The sequence below is a fragment of the Balaenoptera ricei genome, chromosome 16 (genome assembly GCF_028023285.1).
Source record: "Balaenoptera ricei isolate mBalRic1 chromosome 16, mBalRic1.hap2, whole genome shotgun sequence".
NCBI classification, from domain to species: Eukaryota; Metazoa; Chordata; class Mammalia; order Artiodactyla; family Balaenopteridae; genus Balaenoptera; species Balaenoptera ricei.
In genome coordinates, this window is record NC_082654.1 from 32,246,861 (window position 1) to 32,267,692 (window position 20,832).

Here is a 20,832-nt window from a genome sequence, read left to right on the forward strand (position 1 = left end):
AAACATACTGCCATGAAAGAGAGAACAAAGTAGATGGGGGAGAAATAATGGTTTTGAAAACAGGAGAAAAAAATTACATTGAGTTGTTGCTTTTTTTTTTAAAGCCTTGAATTTTCAAAATCAAAGGCTCCCCAAATGCCAGGTAAGATTATTAGTGGGAAAATATAAAACTCAGTATCTAAACTTATCCTAGTAAAATGTTTGAGTTTAAAAGATAAAAATGAAATTTTACCAAAAAAGGGTGGAGTGGGAATGACCTAAAAAGATATTCACAGCACCAACTTTAATCAGACATCAATATTAATCAGACATTTTACTCACAATTCAAAACACTAGAAGACAATGAAATAACATTTATAGAATTCTGAGGGAAAATAATTAACCCAAGAATTAATTCTATACCCAGGAAAACTCTCATATGGGAGGGAAAAACACAATTTTAGATATGCAAAGATTCAGAGAATATACTACACATGCACTGTTTCTAGGAAAATCTTTAACACTTCAGCAAAAATCAAATTTCAGTCAGAAACAGAAAGAACTAAAAAAATAATGTGATATAAAAGAAATATCTGTCAACAATAACATCTACAAAAGAGAAGTAAATGTAAATATTTTGTAAACACAGTTAAGAAAGTAGAAAAGACTGGAGAAGAGGAACATCTGCAAAATGACAAACATATAAGAAGCCCTTACAAAAAAATTAATGATGGGAAACAGAAGAGGTGACAATAGCAACAAAATTCTAGATGCTGGAAAGGAGATAAGTAGTAAATGACCTTGCAGACTCAAGAAAACAATCCCAAGCAGACAGTGGGGCAAACTAAGAACTAACCCATTTTATACTCTGAATCTTCAAAAGACTTAGGAACTGGCAGCACCAAGTCACTCTGAAATGGGAAGAAGAAAGGAGGAGGAAGCTAAAACAAAGAGAATTTTGGAGAAAGCTGCTTGAGTTTTGGTTAGATGCTAAGATTCTCTTCCCCACTCCATCAAGCTAGGTTACTGCTGTTCCCCAACCACAGCAGAAGTCTGGAGGTTATTCTCTGCAGAAAGTAAAACAGAATCTCTGAAATACAGGATACCAGACACAGCTGAGAAAGTGGGTACCATACCAAAAGGAAGAGGATTCAATGACCATATACATATGAGACACAAACCCCATCCCATGCGCAGGTGGCTCCTAGGCTAAAACAGGGCTATAAAAATGTGGTCTGCTAATGATCCATGAACCATTTGTCACCAGTCCATGACAAGATTTGTACAGAAACTGAGTAAGCATTTAGAAACTGTAACAGCACTTTCACAGTGTTAAGTTTATGTCTGTTGAATCCAACAATAAAAATTTGGACTTGTTTTGCATCTTTTCTTTTTAAAATTTCATTTTCTTTTTTTTTTTACCTTGCTAAAAATCATTTTATTTTTCGTTCAATAAACATTGTGCATGGATTGCCTATAAAATTTCATTTTCTAGAAATAAAGGCACTACAACATACTAATGATGGGAATGTAAGCTCACAGAACTTTCATAAAAAACAGTTTGTAAAATATATGTATTTATTATAAATATTATAATAATTTTTATAAAATAATATAAATATATCTACATCTACATATATGCCAGGGGAGAAAGTACATTAACTTCCAATTCACTCCTAGAAATCTATCCTAAAGGTAATAATCAGATGTTCACAGAAGCACTGTTTACAAAATCACAAAATTAAAAACAACTAAAAGCCCACCAATAAATAATTTATGGTATTTCTATTCAATGGAATATTCTTCAATTTTAAAAATAATATTGTAAACCCACATTTATTAATAGGAAGAGATCCAAGACACATTAAGTGAAAAAAACAGAAATCAAACAGTAGACATGTTAGGATTTAATTTGTTCAACTATTAATAGATGGGTAGAAAATAGATGGATAAACAGACACATGGTCCTCTACAAACTCTCAGTAAGAAGTCAAGAACATACACACAAAAGAATGTTTATAGTGATTACTGGTTATCCTTAGGTCAGTGTTTCTTAAAATGTTATCCTTGGATTACTATGACCTCCACACTGGCATACTTCCTTATCATAGCACAAGCAAATAGCTTACATTTGGATGTAACAAGAATGACAATCTCTTTGTCCCTAGACCACACTATTATGAAGCTTTATCAAAAAAAGTGGCATGAATCCATGAAACTTTTGTAATTCTCAAACAAAGCAACTGACTTTGTGGTAAACCAACTAAGCTTTTCCTGAACAAACTCAAAATAGTAAACTTGACACCAATACAAAATTGAACAATGTTGACACTAAAGGTGGACAAGAAATTAAAACAAAATAGGTATTATTCAATGCTGTACTCCCCTTATCAACACACAGGTACCCAATTACACTGTAACAGCCACAAAGCTAATGGCAAACATAATACTCAGAGAATGAAGAACTATGCTATTAGATGTCACTATACCTCATAAATTCATGCTATGAAGAGAAATTTTTTAATTTAACAATTAATTTGAAAGCCATGAGGTTATTTAAAAAGTAAGCAAAAATAGAGTTGGCACCACCAGAATAGCAGTTATGTATGCACTGCTGTTAAACAAATAAAAAGTTGTATGTATTTTATACAGAAAACAAGTTGTATTCAACTAATAATACGATTCCTGATCTTGGTACATTGTTAAAAGAAAGAATAAAAATTGTAACATCAATCTAAATTTGACTTTTTTTTCTATATACTATACAAAGAAATAAATAGCAAGTATAATGTTGAACTGTTTTTGCATTAGTTAAGTATACTATTCTTTAATAAAGTACTGGTTTTGATCTGACAAAATTGTATTTATTTTTATTTTCTTTTTTAGTGTTCTCATTAAGTTTTGGTATTGGTATTATGGAGAATTTGTAAAATGAATTGGGGTACCTTCCATCATTTAATCTGCTCTGAAATAGTTCACTGAACATGAGACTCGCCTGCTCTTTAAAATTACACAGACTGCGCCAACACACCATATGGGCCTGGTACCTCTTTAAATTTTAGACATTACAATCTTTGCAAGTTCTTCTATGGTTTCTGGGATCTTCGGGTTTTCTACTGCTTAAGTCACTTTTGGCAATTTATATTTTCCTTGAAAAAAAGCAATTTCCTTCACATTTTCTAAGTATACCCCCATAAACCTTACTTTTAACAATCTATCCTACAGAAATAAAAGCACAACATAAAGATATGTAACAGTAGCACTTAAATGTCCACGAATAGGAAAATGATTAAGTAAATTATGGAATATCCACATGAAAACAATATAAAGAAAGAGGTATATGTATTGAATTGCCTTAGAAAGATATTTATTGTGAAATTTTTTTAGTTTTCAAAAAAGGAAGTTGCAGACTAAGGCATGTAATATATTTTTAAATTAGCAGGAAAGAGCCTTGTTTTTATGTCAGAAGGAAAGATCCTATGAGTACATGTTTGTACATAGACAAATTTATAGATATCCTTCAAACTACTGATAACAGGTTAATTTTTTTTAAAGGAATGACAGCATGGCATAGCAAAAACAAAATAAAACAAAACAAAAACAAAAAACCAAACAAACCAAAACAACAGGGAAAGAATCATCAGATCTCCTAAGAACCTTGACTGAAACCAAGAAGGCAATGTCACTACCACAAGTCTTTACTGAGGACTGCCTGTATATTCCTGCCCTTGAATTCTAGGAAATTCTGTATCCTTAACGTAATTCCCCCTTTTCAGCTGACATTAGCTTAAACTAGCTTAAGCTAGTTTTATTACTTGTAACCAAAGTTTCTTTCTTTCTTTTTTTTAATTGGAGTATAATTGCTTTACAATGTTGTGTTAATTTCTGCTGTACAACGAAGTGAATCAGCTATATGTATACATATATCCCCTCGCTCTTGGACCTCCCTCCCATCCCGCATCCCACCCAGCTAGGTCATCGCAGAGCACCGAGCTGAGCTCCCTGTGCTATACCACAGCTTCCCACTAGCCATCTATTTTATACATGGTAGTGTATTTATGTCAAACCTAATCTCCCAGTTCATCCCACCCTTCCCTTCCCTCCCTGTGTCCACACGTCTGTTCTCTACGTCTGCATCACTGACATTAAGTTAATAGATCAATGTTGACTGTGTTTAATTCACAGAAAGGTAGGTTTTGTGATGATCCTTTAAATAGTTAAAGGACTTAAGCATGTAAGAAAGGAGGAAAGGTTATCTAGACCAGAAAAAAAGAAATATTAGAGGAACTGCAGGATCTAGATCACAGACAGAATGGGAAGGTTAAGTAAGAAGACTACAGAGGACAAATTTGAACTTGAAATGAAAGGTAACAAGGAGCCATTCATATTACTTTATGAGCAGAGAGTTATAAAAGCAGTACTTTAGAAATAGTATTAGAATGACACTAGACAGCAAGATATATTGCAGAAAGAGAGTAAAAATAGAAGTGAGAAAACTAAGAGGACTAAGTGACAATCCAAACAAAAAAGTGAGGAACCAGAGAACTGGCAGTGTTAGCATATGTTAGGAATCACACAGTAGGTACAGTGAAATTTTTTAAAAGATGATTCCCAGAGTAAAATGCCAAGGATAGAGACTTAGAGTGAATCAAAAAGTGCCATTCCTGGAGAGTTTTGTTTGCTTTCTACAACAGAGTTTTGTTTTGCTTTAAAAAGCAAAGACATTCTACAGTGTTCAGCTTTAGTGAAAAGGTATAAAAAGAATCTATGTGCTAACTCACAACATTCTAGTTGCTCAAACATTAAACAAAGAACTAAAAAAACTCTGAGTTTAGTTTAGCCCTATTTGTGACTCAGCATGTACCTCTGTAACCTAACTTGTCACATTAATTGTCCATACACAGTTAGGAAAACTAATTAGTCATTATTTTTTTATAACTATTGCATTCCTTGAGTTATTGAATTTTTCTCTGCAGAGATAACTGAATTCAAAACAATCATATAAACATACAACTGGAGATAAAACAAAGCAGCATGCAGCAGGAAGAGCTTGCTGAAAAACATAAAGTTCTGCCCAAAAGGAACCTAGAATACACAAAAAACTAAAACTCTTTATTTCCAAAGCAGAACCTATTTTATTTTATTTTTTAATTGGGGTATAGTTGTTTTACAATGTTGTGTTAGTAGAAACTAACAGAAACTATTTTAGTGTCCTCAAAATAAACTATTCTCTTTTCATGACTTGGAACATTTTGGGCTTACTCTTTTTGTATCTGTTTTAAGTTTTTAAAAAGTTTACCCCAGAAGCCAACACCTATCTTATTTTAAACAAGTGAAAGAATAAATATTGTAGAAATTTATATTGAAAGTCAGCTCCCTTCAAATCATTGTGGCCTAATGACCTAACTTACCACAAAAAAGAGAAATAAAAAGTTAAGTATGCAAGTGTGATCAAGTACAGATATAGAAATATTCAAAATGCTAGTGTACATGTGAGCCACCTACCATTCAGGTAGATTTGTGACACTGGTATACAATTATGAAGGAGTTTAAAATAAAAATTAAAATACAGAAGCAGTTCCTGACTCAGGTGAATCTTATTTCTTTTTATTCTCTGAAACTGTAACTGCTCACTGTACATACACACACACACACACACACACACACAGCCCAATATATAAGATGCTTTCTGCTCCCCAATATATACACCTATATTTACCTTTGTTCATACTGTTTCCCTTCACCAGGCTTGTCATCCCTTTCTCTTTCTCTTAATTCAATTCTGGTCAAACTTCTTTTCTAATTCTACTTCCTATAGGGACATGAAACCTTCTGCAACACACACTATTTCCCCCTTCTCTGAATATTCATTTCAAGGATAGCCATTGCGCATCACTTTATTACAAACTTTTATCGATACATCATTTCATTTTTAAGTTTTACCTCCCAAGATAACTTATAAGCATCTTAAAAATAAGTTCTATTTCGTATTTCTCATTTATCCCTCACAAAAACCAAGAAGATTGGGCACACAGGGACCTAACACATTCTTAATTCATTTATTCTTTTATTTTCGTCTCTCCATCCCCACTGGCATCATCTTAGTCCACTGTCATCTCTAACCTGGATTAAAATAATAGTCTTCTTAACTGGCATTCATGCTTCCCCCCTGCCCACCAACCCTTCTCTGAATCCATTCTCCACACAGGAGCAAAAGTGATCTTCTTAATATAAAACAGATTACAGTATTCACTGCTTAAAACTCCTCAGGGGCTTCCCAAAGCACTTAGCAAGCAAAATTTAATCTCTTGGCCAAGGCCTGCAAGAAACAGTGACATCTGGTCCTGGACTTCACTCTTCAACTTCATCTCATGCCACTCTTCCCATCTGTAAATATACTCCAGCAAGCTACCATATATAGACTCTCAGTTCCTCGATACTCCCTCCCTATCTTTCTTATCTCAGGCCTTTGCACCTGCTACTCCCTGCTTGAAATATTCTCTCTCCCATTCCTCAAATGGTTAGATCCTTCTTATCTTTTAGGCAGCTCAAATGTCACCATCTCAGAGAGGCTTTCCCCAACCTATAAGCCATTCCCTCCTCAAACAAAAAAAATTGTTCTCTATTTTAGCCCCTCGTATTTCTTTTTCTAAACATTTTCCCCTCTGGCAATATTTTATTTATTTGTCAATTTATCTTCTATCTGTCTCTACCACTGGAATAAAAGCACGTAAACACATGGACCATACCTGTCACGTTCTTGGCTATACCACCAGCATCTGGCACAGTGCTGGCCTTGTAGCTAGGACCAAATATGTGCTGGCCTTTGTTCTAAACTTTGGGAATACAGCAGTGAATGACACAGACAAAAATCCCTCCCCTCATGGAGCTAACACTCTACTGCTTATTTAGATAATATCAACATAAGTAAATTATATAATATAGGCAAAGGTGACAAATGCTGTGGAGAAAAACAAAGTAGAGAAGGAAAGGCAGAACCAGAGTTCTAATTTTAAATACAAAGTCAGGGAGACCTCACTTGAAATGGTCTGATTTGAGCTAAGATCTTAAGGAGTTGAGGCAGACAGGCAGCATTCCAAGAAAAGAAAAGAAAGAGTAAGTGCCAACACCCTGAGTGTGGAGTGTACCTAACATGTCCGGGGAACAGCAAGAAGTTGGTCAGTATTATGGGAACAGAAAGCACCAGAGGGAAAGCAGCCGGAGAAGATGAGATCAAAGAAGTAATGAGGAGAGCTGCTGGAGCATTTCGGGTAGAGAAGTAACATGAGCTGAATCGTTTTTTGAAAAGATCACTTTGGCTGCTATGTTAAGAACGCAGTATTTGAGAGGGAGGTAAAAATGGAAGCAAGGAGACCACTTTGGAGATCATTATACGGCAATTACCCAGGTAAGAGATGGTGGCTTGGTAGAGACAATAATGCATGGTCAGACTTTGAATATATTTTGAAGATAGAGCCTATAGGATTTGCTGACAGACTAAATTTGGTCTATGAGACAAAGAAACACATCAAGGATAACTCTGAAAGTTCTGACCTCACCAACTGGAAGAAATGAGTTGCTCTTTACTAAGAAAAGATAGCGTGGGAGTAGTAGGTTTTGAAAGTATATCAAGAATTCGGTTTTGGCCATGCAGAATTGGAGATATCCAGTTGACATCCAAGTGGAAACGTGGAATGTGTAACCGAATACAAAATACAGAGGTCTAGGTGTTAAGATAAAATTTGGGGAGTTATTAGTCTGTGTATATATATGTGTATGTATTTTTGTATATAGAACTGAATGAAAGGGGTAAGTAAAAAAAGAGAGAAGTCCAAGGCGTGAGCCTTAAGATACCCTAACATTTAGAGGGGAAAGAAGAGAAGAGCTGGTGTGGCTGAAAGGAATGAGCAGTGAGAATGAAGGTGAATTAGGAGAGTGGTACCCTCAAAGCAAAGTGAAGAAAGTGGTTTCAGAATCATAATGATCAACTCTGTCAAATAAGATGAAGACTGAGAAATGACCCCTGGACTTAATGTCAAGAGTGCTGGTGACACTGATTAGAATGGTTTCAGTGGCTCACAAACATGAATTTAAGAGAAAATGGGAAGAGAAGTAGAGGTGTAATACAGACAACTGTTTCAAGGAATTTTACTACAAAGAACCAAGAAATAGAGGAGTTGGAGTTTCTTGATTTGTTTGTTTTTTAAAGGTAGGAGAAATTATGGTATGATTGCATGCTCGTAAAAATGTTAAAATTAGTGATGGAAGAGAGAAAGAAAAGAAATGCAGGCAATGTCCTTTAGTAAGTGAGAAGAGATGCAATCTAGTAAACAAGTGGAAGAGTTGAACTTAGAAAAGAACAAAGATAATTCACCTGTAGTTACTGGAGAGAAGGAAAAAGACATCAGCAGGTGGGTAGATGTTATTGTGAGAGGTTGTGGAAAGAAACGCCTCATTTAAGTCTACGAGAGGGGTTGGCAAACTACAGCCAACAGCCAATTCTGGTCTGCTGCCAGAATTGTAAATTAATTGTAAATTAAGTTTCATTGGAACACAGCCACATTCATTCATTTACATATTGTTTATGGCTGCTTTGGTGTTACACAGCAGCTGATAGGTACAATAGAAACCATATGTCCACAAAGCCTAAAATATATACTACCTGGCCATTTATAGCAAAAGTTTGCCAACCCTGATATATTGGAATACTCTGTTAACTCTTTGAGCTGAGGACCAGATAGAAAAGAAGAAACAAAGAAGAAAGAAGAAAGAAAGAAGGAGATAAACAAAGAAGAAAGAAAATAAACAAAGACCTAGGAAACAACAGCATTTAGTGAGAATGACACATTAACCTATACATCATTCCTAATATCTGGAGCTCAAAACAAATATCCTATGAGCAATCAAACATTACTTTAATTTCACTCCTTATCTCTTTTCAAATGTTTTTATAACTATTGCTATATTAGTTTTGAACTGGCTTTATCTCTACAGAGGAGGTATGGTTTCACCACTGTACTAAGGGATCTCTCAAAAAGAAGGAGGTAAGAAGAAATTAACTACATATAAAACACAGAACAGCATCGCAGGTTAATTACTTTTTTTTTTTTAATTTTCAAGGCGGATGGTTATTAGCAACAAGATCTTTTCCATGACAAATAAATACACACCACTTGAATACACTTATTTTATATCTTAGCATCACAAAAATGGTATCACACTGAAAGAAATACAAACATTTTACTCAAAGAAAGCTCCACCTTGGTAGAAAGAAGCAAAATTTCTGCCTGGCTTTCCAAATACCTCACACATAGATTTACCTAAAACAGCCAACCTTATTTCCCATTACCTCTCATTCCCCCAAAATACAAATTGTTACTGTCAAACCAGTCTCCTCCCAATCTTGGATGAGCACTTAATCATTTTCAACTCCATCCATTCTTCAATTATTCTTTATGCCTATCAAAACCCAATTCATAAGTCAAAATCCATTTGAAGTTATACCTCCTTTCAAGAAACCTTTCTAGACTGGGCCAGCCCTCACTGATTTCCTCCCTATCAGAACTCAGACTTACAACCCATATGACTGTGCGTTCATTTAACCTTTTTAGCCATTTGTATTATGTTTCATGTATATTAATCTGGATTCCTTAACTAAACTATAAGCACTTTGAAAGCAAAGAGCTCCTATTATTCTTATATATTACTAAAAAGCTAAGTACAGCACAGATTATTCTCAACACACGCTTGTTGATCTGTGTAACTTAAGTATATAAAAATGTGCAGTATTAGAAAAAGTCCACCATCCACTCAGCCAAGTATGTACAATCCTTGACTACCCAGGCAGGTGCACATACTTGTATATACTACTATGTATCCGATAAATATTTGTAGATTGAATGAAGGATTAAATACATGTATAATGAATGAATGCATGCATGCATGAATGAATAAAGGGTATCTTTTATAAGGCAGAGGGAAAGGGCAAATTGTGTATGGACGTGAATGATCAACTTGAAGCTATAGATCTCAAATTCATAAAGGCCATATATTCATCAGGAGGTTTTCTGCTACAATCCAATTCAAACTAACTTAAATGCAGAATTTTGGGCCAAGGGACTGGAAATGACACCAGGGTAGCAGACAGAATCAAAAAAAACCCATAGTTACCTCATACCATGGTTCCTGGGACTAAAAGTGGTACTCTATCTCCATCTATCTCCCATCTATATGGCTTCACTTTCACCTACTACAGATGCGGTTCTCATACACGTAGGAAAGAATGTCACTAGCATCTTCCCAGATTAACAACATTAGAGAAAAGGGAGCATCTTTCTCCCAGCATTCATATATCAATTTCAAAGGATTCGGATTGGCTCTGCTTGAGTAACGGGCAATCACTGTTGCAACAGGGATGACTGGGCTTGGGTTATAACACTGACTGGTAAGACAAGACATCAACCACTCATAACAGGGGAGCATGGTTCCCCAAACGAAGAGATACTGGGTTGACGAAAACAATATGCATACACACATATATATACGTCTTCTACCAGCCACAACCTCCAACAACTCAATTTTAATTAGGAATTGGTGATGACTTTACCATATTTTGAAATTATTTGACTTCCTATAAAGCCAATATTTGTTTTCAGCTATTACCACTTCTTGAAATGAGACCCACGTGAAACCCACTTAATTTTCCTAAGCTTCAAGTCATGCACCTGCATTCCAATATTCTGACACTGGTTTCATGCAGTCATACCAATCATGATTTTAAAATTTTAGTCAGATTTTGCTTATAATTTTTAAGCTCAGATTATCCAAATCATTTTGATCAGTCACCATACAGCAGTCTCTTATTTACTTCGTTACATGTGAAGTTTCATTGTTCACCATGTTACTTTTTTTGAGTAGTTTGGCTCAAACTTAGCAAAGAAAACTCTTAGCACTCAGCATTTACTTTCTCTATTCAGGAGCAACACAGTACCCATGTGAATCTCATGGTAAGAGAGCAAACAAATGTTATATACGAAGAAATGACACAGGTAAATGAACATAAATGATAACCTGGTATCTCAACTTAGCTTTGTTGCTTTCTACTTACTGTAATTGTTATATTACCTTAACTTTTAATAAAATAATTTGTACCTTTGTGAAAAATGGCCTGAAAAAAAAATCCATCTGCTAGTAAAGTTCACAGAACATGGTTACGATTACTAGAGTAATAATTTAAGTTGGTATAGTCTACTTAAATTATTTTAGTAGTTACGTACACAATCTTATTCCTAACTTAGGGTTATACTTATGGGTATACATTTGGTGAGGGGAATTATATGATACTGTGATATCCCAAAACCTATCCAACACAAACAGCAAGAGGCACTTGTGTTTCAAGGATAAATAAGCCATGTTTTTGTACAAGGGTAAAGTATTTTCCACTGAGTGCAAAGCTTTCCTTATTATAACACCATGGATTTGTTGGCAGGTATTTTTCCTTCTTTTTGTCCAAACCAGGATATTCAGACGACTGTTTCCAGGGAACCAGTCATAACTTCTATAGTGATTCCTAAGTCCCTTTTCTGACTCACAATGCAGATATCATTAATCTCAATACAAATATACATTAGATAATTTTTATTTAGGTGCATTACTTTGCACTTACTAGAGCAAAACAGAAATATTCTTCTGGCCATTTATACAGCTTCAAAACATCTTCCTACCACATTTATCTCCATCATCCATTACCCAGGAGCCCTTAATGTCATCTTTATACTTAGAAGGATGATATAGTTAAAATCATCTTTAGATTTCTAACGAAATGTTGAAACATAAACTATGAAACAAAAAACTACTTTTTTTGCTTCCATTAAAATGAAAACCCACGTGTATTTTATTTAGGCCAAAAGTAAAACTATAACTTAGGGAAATTCATATATAGGTAACTATTCCATTTTGCCCAATATTAAAACATATTAACTTACTACTTAATAGACTATGTACTATAGTACTTCAATCTTCACCATACCTCTTTCTTCAAGGAACAAAAGGCACACAATTTAATGCTTGGACAAAGCCACAATCAGGAGCAGTGATCAAAAGAAGAGATGATATCTGGAAATGAAGACCAAAATTTTAAAACTTTGACTGCAAAAACTGTCAGTAAAATGTTTTTAAACTTTTGATTCAGTTATGCTTCATAGTCAATGTATGTGTATAAATTTAGAAGAAAAAAATCTCTCTGCACTTAAGACAAATAACCTATCATTGACACCCAGTGATAACATGTCATAAATTTACAAAAGTCACAAAACTCAAAGCTTAGAAGGGAGCTTAGAATCAATCTAATTCAGCATCTTCATTTATTACATGATAAGGAAAATGAGTCTTGTCTAAATTCACAAAGCTAGAACTAGAATCTGGATCTGATTCCAACCTAGATATCCTACCATGATAATGCTACCTCTTAATACTCACTTCTGATATCTACGGTTCCATGAAAATTGCTCACCATGTGAAGCCAATACCCCATATAGAACCGAAATACTCATAGCCTACACACCTGATATAAGATAATTAAGAATACTTTCAACTTTAACTCTTTTCTTTTGCTTATAGTGCTTTGCCAAAAAACTTTTAGTAAAGTAACTGAAGGAAACTGGGCAAGGTCCAAGTCTTTTATCTTTTAAAAAAAGAAAAAAAAAAAAAGCTGTATTAGGTGATCTACAGCACACAATGCTTTAACAAAAACAAACAGAAAAGTAAACCATAAAAGTATATTAAAAGAGCATGTTTAAAGTATATTTTAAAGTCAAACTGTAGACTTATGCTAAAATATATCCCCTCTGGAATGTTTCAAGATATAAAAACTTTGGGATCACAATAGACTATACTATTACCAGACAGGATAGGAGAAGATCTGAAGTGTGATGATAAAAATCGCAAGCATTTAAAAGCTCATACATTATCAATGTGCAGAGTAGATATTCACTGTGGGTGCTGTCCTTTTATCCTTCCCAAAAAACAGTCATAATACGTTTTGAATTGATACTTATACTTACTTTTCGTGGCAACAATAAGGAAAAATTTGGATGTGCAGAACAGGTGTTAGATACCTACATTTTTCTCCTTCCCCACCCTTTTGTTAATTTTCTAGATCTAGGATTCATCTTATTTATGAGAATTTTAACAAAAATCAACATGGTCTACTATGCTTACCGTCCTCATGAAATGTTAACACCCTGAAAAAAGTTAATACAATGCAATGTCTTAATGAATTTCAGGAAAATTCAGTTTTGTTGAAAGATAATGAACCCACTTCTATTGATTTGCAGTTAAACTCTGAAAAATGTTAGGGTATTTCACAGAATCCATTTAAGTGGTTTTTATCTGTTCAACTTGAGTACAATAACTTTACAGTACACTCAAATCGGATCCCTTCCTGCATGAAAAACAATTCAACCATTTCAGTAAACTAGGCCTAACACATAGACGTTCAAAGTTAATGAAATTCCCACCCTGATGTACAGTTTGGTGGCATGTTTCATCATCGTGACAACCGCGCAGAGTTCAACACTATTATGTATTCTTTAAACATTGATTTATTTTACTTTTCTAGTGTTTTTTTAAGTTTTGATATCCAAACATACCCAACGAATGTTTTCGCTAAAATAGTTCACAAACAGTAAACGCCCCCAAATTTAAACCTAAATAGAAGACTGAACCTGGACTTTTGCATTCAGAACGTTAAAGCTACCGTATCTGTTTCATTGGTCTACTTAAGAGCTATAACATTTTACCTTACATACATTCATCCTATATATTTTCAATTACCATAGCCATCTAGGAAGAGACTGTCTACTACTTGACAATGAGGACATGTTAAGAACAGACTCAAAATGGACCCTACAAGTAAGAAAGCCAGTTACAAAGAAATCCATCTGCCACTGGGTGTGGTTGGGGTCTGCACAGAAGAGCGCCCTTGGCCAACTCTGGAGGAAGGAGCGCGCGCCAGAGACTTGAGCATATCTGCAACAACAAAAAAAAGACCTCCAAAGACCACAGACTGAACCCACAATGGGGACGCCGTCGAGTCGGGCTGCCGTGGACCTGCGAACCTACAGCTCGAGGGGTGCGGTCTGAGGGGTGCCCAAGCAGTCTCCACCAGCCCCGGAACGCGCCGAGTGGGTGCTTCGAGCGCCGCGCGCCCCGCTCCGTCCCAAACACCGCGCCCGATCCGCCCCTTCCTCCGGGGCTCGGCTGCCCCTCGGGCTCGCGGAGGCACACTGTGCTGCCCTCCCGCTCCAGTTCCTGGACTGTGGAAGAGTGCGGAGTTCAAAAAGCCCCGACGTAAAGCAAGCCCAGGCTAAAGGACTGAAGGTTAGCTCTGGCAGCCTAAGAGCGCCTAGTAAAAGGACCGACTTCTCTGGAAAAACTTTGCGACAAGTTAGGCGGAAGCGCTGAATGGCCGGGACTATTTAACAGACGCTTCCTATCACGAGAGGCGGAACCCTGAGAGGGTTCGGGGGGCCCTGCAGCCCCCACAAACTCGCCCTTTGCCCCCTAGCTGGCTCTCTAGAAGTCCCGGCATCCTAACAGGTCTGGGCGGCCCCGCTCACGGGGAATACCTGTCGTGGTCCCCATTGCCTGCGAGTCCCTTAAGGCGGCCATTATGCTTCCATCCGGGTATTGCCGAAAAGCCGATCGCAGCGCTACCGGGAGCGCTCGCTGAGGCGGAGGGATCCGTGCCGCACCTGAGGCGAGCGGAAGAGGACGGAGGCCGGCAGGGTCCTCCCCCCACCCTGGTGAGTCTAGGCCACGGAGCTGGGCTCGCTGCTGACCTCTTATTTAGCGCGCTTCACGGGTGCCTGCCACGGCAGTGGCTCGTTTCCCCCCTTGGCTCACCAGCAGCTGGAGAGAGCCTACTTTCAATGGAATGAGAGATACACCTCCACTCTATGCTCTTCAGAGAAGACACCAGAAGCAGGAACTGTGCTCTTGGCAAACCCTTGCTTGACTGGGAATGGTCTCAACCCTGAGATTTTAATCATTTCCGGCTTTGCAAATGGCGTCTCCCCTCCTCCTTGCTTTTGACATGGCAGGGTTTAGCAGCCATTGCAGCCCATGTCAACGAAGGAAGCTGCCACAAGCAGCACTGGAAGACATATTGAACTCCAAACATGTACATATTTAATAATTGATTTGAAAACCGTCGTTCAACAAGGGAGGCTCTCATCCCCATCAAAGGAATCCTTTCCCACACTACACACAGGGCTGACAAAGAGGTCAATTAATATGATTAGGTTTGCGCCAGGGGCCAGTATGGCTCTTCTATCCTTTACCGGATTTCTGAAATGAAATCTATTAATTGACCTCACTTTTTTACATAAATTACCTTCCTTGGGAGGGGGTGGGGGTTGTTATGGTGGAAACTGTTTTTTTTTAAATGAAAAAAATAACGCGACTGGAGGGGAGGGATATGCCAAAATATTAAAAGGGGCAGTACGATAGAATTTTTGTCTTCTGTTTTTTATGTTCCATATGTTCTTAGGAAGTATATATGCCGTTTGTGATTAAAAAAAAAAACTTTTAAAATGTTTATCTTAAACATTTTTCATTGTCTTAGAGTATGCTTTTGAAAATGTTGACATGTAACCATACACACGATTTTCTGCATCCTTTAATAAAAATGTACTCTGTGGAAACCTCACTTTGTCTTTAAGGAATTTTCTTATTACTGTCTACTGGTCTACACAGTTCCTCCCAGAAAAAAGGAAATGAGGGGTAGTACACATTAGGTGTGACCATATATCTTGTACTGGTATGCCTGTATAAAACACACAAGGAGAAATCTTACATAAATACCTAAAGGAATGCCAATATGGAATGAAGGACATGTTTACAAAATGGATTTTATTTTGCATTAAACATCCTCCTCCTCTCTCCCATCTTTATTTCCATGCAAGTCAGACATGTGCATACATCACAGAGGAAAGAGAAGCTAGGATTTTTTTTTTTAATAGCAAAAAAGACAATGATAATTGGGAACATGAACAGTTATTTTGTGTTTTGATGTAATTTTTGTTTTTTGTTTTTCACATTAAGAAATTTCACCCCTCTTCTCTGCAGTACACACATTACAACTTCACCCTTGCGTTATACATTCACCTAAAAAATCTTGCAAACCTGCATATGTTATGAAAGAATTAGATTGTACGTTTATATCAGCTCCAAACTTGTCTTTTCCCTCTTTTCTTCATCTGTATCACACAACCTCCATCCACTCTCTTGCCCTCTTTTTAGAACATTAAGGTTAGCACATAAAAGGGAATGAAACACAAGGAAGGAAAGACAGTGGTTAAAAGGAAGAGCGAGAAAGAATACAAAGAAGAGAATATTGAAACATAGCTTAAGAAAGGATTCTGGAATATTCTATACTTCACAAAGATAGTTAACATATAAATGGAAATTACATGTCACTCTAGGGATTCACACCTTCGAATCATAGATAACATCATACCACAATAAAGTTATAACAAGCTTATATATGCATTTACAAAAATGTAAGCACACTTTTAGTCGTAGTTTGCTATAAGCATTATAAAAATGATAACTGTTACAATCATAATTAAAGAATTAAATGATATTAATTTGGAGAACAATTCTCTTTAAATGGCTGTCTCCTTTTTGCTGATCTCTCAAGTCCAGACGCCCTACCTCCAAAAATATAATCAAGTGTAACCAGAATTGGAAAAATAGAGATACCAAGAGCCTGGGTGATCGAGCTTAAAGTGCTCACACTTCTTGGTTAAGAAATTATAGGTTGATTACTCTCTTCAATTTATCAAACAAGTGTTAGCTGAACATGAGCTTCGAGTATCATCCTTCCCAATGGCCTCTGCAATGTTTGTTATTCAATATTTATTCAGCAGACATTTTCTTGAACACTGTTTATGTGCCAGAAACTGTGCTAGTGATAAGACATGACCCCTTATGGAGTAACAAGTATGATGGGAGATTTTTGAATACCTAAAAGATTTCATGATTCAACACAGCAATTACAAAGGTGGGATTTCAGACACTGTGATAGGTGATGAGAAAGATTTTTTTAGGGTAGGCATCCCTGCCAGTTTCCTCTCAACTCAGACTTCCTAGGTGACCAAGACTTTGGATATGCTATTTTTATTGTTTTTATTAAAGATATTAAAGTCTCTCTTTCTTAATTCTTTCAGTGGATAATATATAAGACTGTGAAGAATTTTAAACTATATAAACTATATTGGCCTTACATAAATATTTTAGGGCACCTCTCCTTGTCTTAGAGAGAATTACATAAAATTCTCTCTAAGATTCTCTGTATCCTGAAGGCAAGAGAACAGAGGGCTCAGATAACTCAAGGCCTTGCAAACATAAAGAGAGGGAATTGAGTGCTAGTTAATTATATTTCTTTTAAGAACAAACCTGGTACATATATGTTATATATACTCCTTTGTATACTCTTTTATATGAATAGTACATTTCATTATTTAAAGTTTTTAAAAAATAAAAGTATAGAGTTCTCCTTTTCTTCTTTCTTTCTTTCTCTCTCTCTTTCTTTTCATTGTTGTTGGAGATTAAATACTACGTAAATTAATTTGATGTTTTGTGGAAAGTTTTTTTTTTAAAGGGTAAGCCTAATTTCTGTGAGACCAGTGACACTGCATCATGATATTATCACTAAATTACACTTAAGAACTTGTAAGAGTAGATTATTATGGCTCATTACTCCAAAATTTCCAAGTTACATCCACTTACAAATTTCTCTAACTCCTCTCTTCAAAAAAATAAAACCCTAAGCCCAGGTTGTTTACTTCTTTTAATAATGCCTTAATACTGCTATATATGATGCCTCAGAAGTCTTGAAATTGTATTAATATTGTGGTTCATGTTCTGTTTTTGTTAATGTCATTTGTTGGGAAAGTGGAGGGTGTGAGGAGACAGGTCCTTAAAATATATCCTGAAATGTCTGATGGAATAAATGAGAAACAATTATGAAATTTAAAAGAACCAATAACTCATTTCATTTAGCTTTATATGCCTTGTTCCTATTGACATTAGAAAATGTCAAGGTGGTGAGGAAACCCTGGAGAGCTAGGATAGCAAAGGATTTAAGAGTATAACACAGCAATAGGAAGAGCATAATTTGTCAAAGAGGAAAGAATTAAGTGCAAAGGAGGTGGAAAAGCTCTATTCTAAAACTTTACATATATATATGGAAAGATATCAACTGGAAGTTGGAAACACAGAGGAAACCATGTGGATGAATATAAAGGCACACAAAAACACAGCTAGGATTGATATGAGAATAGATTCAGAAGAGATGGAGGAGATAAATGATACTATCAAAATATAAATTGCAAGAGTGGCCCAGAGTTCAGTAATCATTTTGGAATGCCTGCTAAGGGACAGGGGATACAAAGACCTGCTCTTGCCCTCAGACACAAGGTTCATCTATGTTGAATACAGGGACCATACAACTCAGTTTGCCCTGGAAAGCCCTGATTAATGCCTGCTTTCCCTAGCTCTCACTCTTTCAGTCAAAAGTGTTCCAGTTTGGACTATAATTGTATGGTCACTAATGATAAAGGGAAAGCGCTGGAAATCTTATCTGTTAAGAGCAAATAATCTCAGAAATGTTTGACCTGCTTTGCTCTTGCTCAGAGAAACTAAACAATTCTTCAGTGGAAAGAAAGAAAGCAGAAACAGGAATTATTAAGGTGAATTAGGGCTAATCAACAAAAAGGAAAAAGTTGTTCATGATGTGATGGGATGAGTGGATTGGCCACAGTGATCAGAAGTGGCTTTGTGGCACCTGGTCTCTCAGCTCTGGGGTTCTTTCATTCCTCTCTCCTTAAACTCACACTCCAAGGAACACACACTAATGGACACATACTAACTATGTTTTCAACCTGACCCAAATACACATTACCTGAAAGAGGAGCACAAGCTCCCCAGACACGTGAAAAGTAAAATTAACAGAAAGAAAGATATCAAACCAAACAACATATACTATATGATGAAGAATTATTATAACAGAAAGACAAATGTTTTAAAATAAACATGCTAAATATACTTAGATGAGGTAAGATAGTATATTAAGAGATGAGGGAAGATAGTATATAAAGCAAGAGCAAGAAATCATTGGAAAAATGTAGAAATATAAAAAGACAAGAGCAAAATTTTCTGTCTTATTTTATCAGGGAGAAAAACCTATTCCAATAAATTTCTCCTTATATTTTATTGGCCAGGACTGAGTAACATACTCTCCCCTGGAACAAAGGAAATGGCAAAGGAAAACAGGATTGTTGCGATTGATTTACATCAATTATGATTTATACCCTGGGAATGGGCAAATTGCCACCTGAGAAAAAATAGTAGTTAACTAGCAAGGAGGAGGATGCAATAAAACTTTTGGTTTGCAGTGAAAGATGTTTGGCATTTGCTACTATCAAAATAGGGAGAGAAACCAGGAATTATGGAAGAACAAAAGAGTACCTATAAAGTAACCTTAGCAATTCACAGGAAATACAGAAGAACATATTAAACTACACCATGGGGATAAAATCTTCTATGAGCTTTAGGAAACTGCACAGGATAAATGACTTGTTTTCTCAACCAAACAAAAAATTGCAAGAAAAAAAAAAAAGAGAGATGGAAGGGAAATCTACAGATTAAAAGAGACCTAAAATGCTTATCAATCAACTGCTATATGTAGAAGTTAGTTATTTAGATCCTGATTCAAGCCAAAAGACGAAACACACTTAAGACATGTCTGAGACAATTGGAAATTTGAAGACTGAGAATATTTGATGATATTAAGAATTGTCTTGTTAATTTTTTAGGTGTAATGTATATACTGTTATGTTTTAAAAGTTTATCATTTAGAGATACATGCTGAAATATTTACAGATGAAATTGATAATGTGTCCAAGATTTACTTCAAAATAAAGAGGTAGAGGTATACATGAGGGTATGGATGAGATAACATTGGCCTTGAGTTAATAATTTTGACCCTGGAAGATGGACATAGAAGGAACCATTATAAAATTCTGTCTATTTTTGGTATATGCACTACATTTTTATATTTTCCATAGTAAAATATTTTTAAAGTTGTTACAAAGGGAAGGAAGGGAAGCTGAAGGAGAGCCTATAGTCAAGACATTTTAAATTTCACTGATTTCCTAACAGTGGGGGAAACTTGGAGGGAAGACTAGACCACAGCAGAAAAGGGAGATACTATCCTGAGAGTCCGTTTTCCATTTACTGAATAGATCAACTGCGAGAGAGAAATATCTCCATAGACCATAGGTCTTCACTTTAATTGATCCTATCACCAATATGGCCAATGTTCCTCAAAAACAAGAAACCAGAGATATGCAAAAGGAACTGGTCCTTAGGACAAAGGGTGAAGATCCAATGGATTTAAATGAAAGAATGCCCAGATGGACACTGAAATTACACCACTGCCTTCCCCCCCCCCCCCCCAGTGAAATGGAAGGATTCAAGAAAATGCTCATAGAGGTTGACATTTAGGGTCTTTCAGTAAAACTCTAAGGCTCCTCAATAAAGCCCACTAGTCATAAGCAATCCATTCAACACTCAAGTGCCTCACCTTTAAATATAAAAACTTTAGGGAGCCAAAAATAGTCAGAAATTTAAGATAAGCTTCCAAAAACATAGACTGTTTTTTGTAAAAACAATATCAAAAACAGAAAAAGTAACTGAAGAAGAGACTCAATGCGGCAAGCAGAAGAAAGCAAAACAAAACAAAAACACTATTATATCTCCAGATGGATAAGAAAATATATTGTATCT

General features: G+C 36.0%; 1 protein-coding gene across 10 annotated transcripts in view; it reads right to left on the minus strand.

Moving 5' to 3' along the window:
* ZNF518A (zinc finger protein 518A) overlaps positions 1-14,963 on the minus strand; it is a 51,551-nt gene extending 36,588 nt beyond the window's left edge. For 3 of the 10 annotated variants that reach the window (XR_009498104.1, XR_009498105.1, XM_059901076.1), the window contains exons 1-2: positions 13,041-14,771; positions 12,008-12,093 (exon numbers count right to left, since the gene is read on the minus strand). The gene's annotated coding sequence lies outside the window, so the exon portion shown is untranslated. Of the gene's footprint in view, positions 1-12,007; positions 12,094-13,040; positions 14,772-14,883 lie in introns of those variants that run through there. The other 7 variants (XM_059901081.1, XM_059901079.1, XM_059901082.1 and 4 more) reach the window with 7 other exon arrangements.
* Between the last annotated feature and the right edge of the window lie 5,869 nt (positions 14,964-20,832).